Source organism: Glycine max, chromosome 16 (assembly GCF_000004515.6).
Source record: "Glycine max cultivar Williams 82 chromosome 16, Glycine_max_v4.0, whole genome shotgun sequence".
Classification (NCBI taxonomy): domain Eukaryota; kingdom Viridiplantae; phylum Streptophyta; class Magnoliopsida; order Fabales; family Fabaceae; genus Glycine; species Glycine max.
The window spans coordinates 34,827,173-34,833,161 of NC_038252.2; positions in this window are offsets into that span (position 1 = coordinate 34,827,173).

The window sequence follows — 5,989 nt, forward strand, 5'->3', positions numbered from 1 at the left end:
GTGTAGTTGTTGGTTCTGCATATAAATCATCAAACTTCTATTATTTATACTGCTGCCCTGCCTGTTTTTTTCTTCACTTTCATTATTTTTTACCTTTTTTATTATTGTGCCAAATACTAAATTATTCTTTCATTCTTTTTTTTACGCTGGCCTCTTTAAATTATCAATTTAATTATCCAATTCTCCCGAATTATTCTCCCGAATTAATTTTGATCAATTTTTCAATTCACAAAATAATTTTCTTCTTATATGTGAAAAAGACTAATTAATCTTCATTGTCATTAATGATTGTTGTGTTGTCTATTTCTAATTGTTTTTTAATCATAATATTATTTTCTTTTTATTAAAAATTAATTAGTGAGATACAAAGAAGTTTAATTTGATCTATCATAATTATTGAGATCATAGTTTTTCCTTTTATAAGTCTTGGTCCAAATTTCTCCATGTATTGTAGATCATATTTAACTTAAAAAGTAAATTAGAAGATCTACAAAGAAGTGTGACATGTTTTTTAAATTATAAAATTATGGTCCTAGCTATTTATTGTTAGACCACAAGTTTTCATATATTAAAGTTTTTGTCTAAATTTCATTTATGGTGATAGTTTACGAATAGGATAGAAGACAAAAATAAATATTCAATTTATTGAAATATCTAACTCAATTAATTGATGAATACATCAATTATAGGAAAAGGGTGTACTTTAAAGACTATTTCTATTAAAAAATCTATAATTTTTTTTTTCCTTCCAATCTAATTATTTAATTTTAATCAATTTTTCAGTTCACAAAATAATATTCTCTTATATAGGAAAAAAAGACTAGATTTAATTATCATCAATTGGAAAAGTTATTGTGTCATCTATTTATAGTTGTATTCTAACTTGAATATTATTTTATTTATCATATAAAAATTAATTAGTTATATAAAAGAAGTGAAAATAATATTAACTTTTTTTCTCAAAAAAAAATCAGTATCATATTTTATATTTTTTACAAGTTATCAACTTAAATAAGAGGAGAAACATAATTTTAATTTCTATTTTACTTTTTAAATAATTGCAAGTGTCAAATTTAAATAATCATGAGAATACTCACGTTCAATATAATATTCTCAAAAAAAAAAATCCATACGATAACTTAAACAATCTATAAAGAAATATAATTTATTCTTGTGCCAAATACTAAAACAAGAAACATTTTTTATTTTAGTTTACCGTATAGAATTGCTTAAATCAATGAAATTTTTATTTTAAGAAAATATTAATGATTTTTTTAAAACTTTAAGTAGTTTACATCAAATATAATTAAATTTGGCTTAATTAGTCTTCAAATTTTAACTATTATTCAAATCAATTCTTTCGTTAAACCTGTACGTGTTAAGTAAACAACAAAAAGTCTTGTCTTATAAAATTCAAACATTCTATTACATGCGGTTTGAACCCATAATTAATTTTAAATATCAAATTTTAATTATTCAAAATAAAAGAAATGAAAACAAAATTGTCTCCTAGAGAAACCCTTGCCCACTCCACCAAATCCATATCAAGGTCCCCACTTTTCCAACTTGAACCATAGACTACTCCATCAAGTCTATGTCAAGGTCCTCCATTTTAAGGTCCCCAGTTTTCCAACTTGAACCATAGACTACTTCAACCTTAGGACACTCCACAAAGTCCACTAATATTAAGGTCTCTGCCTTCTTCAACTTCTGCAACGCATATATAGAAATCAACTTAATTGTATAAGTGCTTCTTGCTTCTGCATATAAATTATAAAACTTCTATTATTTATACTGCTGCAAGTGTCTTTCTTGACTTTTTTAATTTTTTTATTATGTTTCCTTTTTTTAATTATTGACTTTATTATCCAATTCTCCCGAGTTAATTCTTAGAATAGGAAATAATTTTGAATTTACTTTATCTATCTCCCTTTTTAAAATTCCTATATACACAAAATTTTATATTGAATTTAACTATTATTTAATCTATCCTTTCGTTAAACTTTTGTTAATTAAACAATAAAAGTTCAACATTTTATTAAAAAAATTCAAGTTTTCTATTTCATGGACTCCATCAAGTCTTTTATTAAAAGTCCAACTTTTGTTAATTCAAGTCGTTTAATACTTTAAATCAAAGGTAATTAAATTTGGTTTGATTAGTCTTCAAATTTTAACTATTATTTAAATCAATCCTTTCGTTACATTTTTGTTAAGTAAATGATTGCATAGCAAGCAAGGAGGTGCAAGCAGTAACACTCTCACAAAGATAAAGATCTCAAAGCCATCATTTTTTTTTCCTTTTCTTTTCTATGAACTGTCATTTCTTATCTCTACATGTGAATGTCATGCAGACAAATGATGTCCAAGCTCCACTTTTTCCATTCATTGCAAGTTGTAAGCAGAATGTAGAATGTACGTATAATAAAATAATGAGAATGCCAACTACTAGTACGTAGTACTTAATTAAAACAAAAGTATCAAAATTAGAACGAAAATAACTTTGATGCTGTTAATACATGAGTTTAATTTTGATACACAGTGTAAAAAGTTAAATTGTTAATTAATTAGAAATCACCTAATGATTTGTAAAACAATTACTAAAAAAAGTTTCATTTGAAACTTAGTCTTCCACCCGTCTCAAGCTCTCCACATGAAAAAAAAGGTTGTTTGTGTCATCTATTTCTAATTGTATTCAAACCTAAATATGATTTCCTTTATCATATAAAAATTAATTATTGATAAAAAAAGAAGTGGTGAAAAAGAATTTAACTTTTTTCTATAAAAAATAGTATCATATTTTGTATTTTTTATAAGTTATCAACTTAAATAATAGGAGAAACATAATTTTTATTTTCATTTTACTTTTTAAATAATTGTAAGTGCCAAATTTAAACAATCATAAAAATACTCACGTTCAATATAATATTCTAAAAAATATATTTATACGATAACGTAAATAATCTTCTACAAATAAATATATTTTATTCTTGTCTCAAATATTAAAATAAGAAACATTTTATTTTAATTTACAGTATAGGATTTCTTAAATCAACGAAATTTTTATTTTAAGAAAATATTAATAATTTTTTAAAAACTTTGAGTAGTTTACAACAAAGGTAATTAAATTCGGCTTAATTAGTCTTAAAATTTTAACTATTATTTATATCAATTAATCCTTTCGTTAAACCTGTACGTGTTAAGTAAATAACAAAATGTCTTGCCTTATATAATTCAAATATTCTATTACTTGCAGTTTGAACCCATAATTAATTTTAAAATATCAATCTTTTATTATTCCAAATAAAAGAAATGAAAACAAAATTGTCTAGTCTCCTAGATAAACCACTTCCCACTCCACCAAATTCATATCAAGGACCCCACTTTTCCCACTTGAACCATAGACTACTCCATCAAGTCCAAGTCAATGTCCTTCATTTTTTCATCTTGAACCTTAGGACACTCCACAAAGTCCAGCCAACCATATTTAGGTCTCTATCTTCTTCAACATGAACCATAGGTCACTACATTACCTTCATATCAAGTTTCATATCATTGACAACAAATGTTTAGAATTAAGTAAGCAAGGAAAAAAATTATAAATGATGAATACATCAATTATAGGAAAATGATCTAATTTAAATATTATTTCGGTTAAAAAATCTATATAAAAAAAGACTCTTTCGTTTCAATCTAACTATTTAATTTTGATCTATTTTTTAATTTACAAAATAATATTCTTCTTATATGTGAAAAAAAACTAATTTTCATTGTCATTAATCAAAAAGATTGTTGTGTCGTCTATTTCTAATTGTATTTTAGCCTGAATATTATATTCTTTTTCATTAAAAATTAATTAGTAAGATACAAAGAAGTGTAAAATGCTTGTTTAACTTGGTCTACCATAATTATTGAGATCATAACTTTTTTCTTTTATAAGTCTTGGTCCAAATTTCTCCATATATTGTAGATCATATTTAGCTTAAAAAGTAAATTAGAGGATATGATATACCAAGAAGTGTGGCATGTTTTTTTAAATTATTTATCTATGGCCTTAGCTATTTTATTGTTAGACCACAAGTCTTCATATATTAAAGTCTTTGTATGAATTTCATTTACTTGTGTGGTGATATTTTAAGAATAGTGATAGAAGAGAAAAATAAATATATAATTTATTGAAATATCTAACTTATGAAGATTTGCATTCTTAATGCATAAGCTTTTCAGTTTATATATTATCACTATTTGGAAATATTTGTTGTGTTAATTGTCTATTTCTAATTAATTTGAAAATGAATCTTAATTTTTTATCATAAAAATTAGTATCATATTTTTTATTTTCTTTACAAGTTATCAACTTAAATACTAATAGGAGCAACATAATTTTAATTTCCATTTTACTTTTTAAATAATTTTAAGTGCCAAATTTAAGCAATCATAAAAATACTCACGTTCAATATAATATTTAAAAAAAATAATTCATGAGATCACTTAAACAATCTACAAAGAAATATAATTTATTCTTGTGCCATATAAACAACAAAAAAAGTCTTGCATTATTAAATTCAAGTCTTCTATTACATGCAATTTGAACCTATAACTAATTTTAAATGATCAAATTTTTATTATTGAAAATAAAAGAAAAGAAAAAAAAATTGTCTTCTAGACAAACCACAGACAACTCCACCAAATCCATATCAAGGTCCCCACTTTTTTAACTTGAACCGTAGGCCACTCCATCAAATCTATGCCAAAGTTTCTTATCATTGACAACAAATGTTGAGAGTTAAGTCAAGCATGAAAAAAAATAGGGTAAAATATATCATTTCTATCCCTATAAAATTTTAATGTGCTACTTTTTTTTTTATCCTGAGTTAAGTTTGGATGATAGATAATTATCATGTATTCTTAGATTTTGGTGTCATTTTAGGATATTTATGTGATATATGTCTTTTATGTTTTTTTATTGTCATGAACTAATCTTCTCTTTTGTTGGAGTTGAATATAATTGGTTCATTTTTTATGTAATGACTATTTTTTAATTGAATAAAGCATTCTAATTGTTTCTCTTCTATGTTTAATATGCGTTTTTGGCTTAATCACCTGTTTGTATGATTTTTTTTATTCAATTGTAATTAAAAAATTCTTTGAACTACGAATTGCAAAAAACACCTAATAATTTTTATGTCTAGGAATAAGATAAAAAGAATTGAGCATCAATAAACACTTTATCTTAATGAAAATCATTTAGTTATGTTAATTTAAGGGATTGATAGTGTAATCAAGGGATTTAGGTCTCTTCACTAGGAATTAAAGTGAAGATAATATGATGGGTTTATGATAATATAACCTTTATTAAATATGAATGTGTAGTTATTAGGTGATAGAAACTTCAATGAAATTAAACCCCAACAATTTTTTCATTGATTTAACCCCAACAATTACATGAGGTGTTTGTTAAAATTCCCAAACAATTTTTTTCCTAAATTTTTTCTTTTATTTTCTTCTTTAGTTTTCTTATTTTTATTTCTTCCTTTAATTTCTTTATCGTTATGCGTATTGTTATTTAAATCAAATTAGCTAATGTTAATTAATTTCAAATATTCATAGTATAGAAATTATACTTTTTATTACCCAATTATTTCCTAAGTCCTGTTAATGAGTATTATAGAAAAAATGCATGAATAGCAAGAGAAGGAAGATGTGGAAGGGTTTAGAAACTGCAGAATCCTATGCAAGCTCCAACATTCTACACTAATTAAATTCATTCAGGCAAATTCTAAGTTACATGTGTAAAACAATCTTCTTAAATCCAATCATCGAGTGTGTCATTTCAGGTATTTTAATGCTAATCATTGTTAGTGCACAGATAGTAGAAGACAATAATGCGTCATAAATACAAAACAGAATTTGATGCTCAAGTCTGAAGCTCGTCTAGTTCTCTTAACATTAAGAACATTTATTACCAATAAAGCAAAACAAACAGACACCC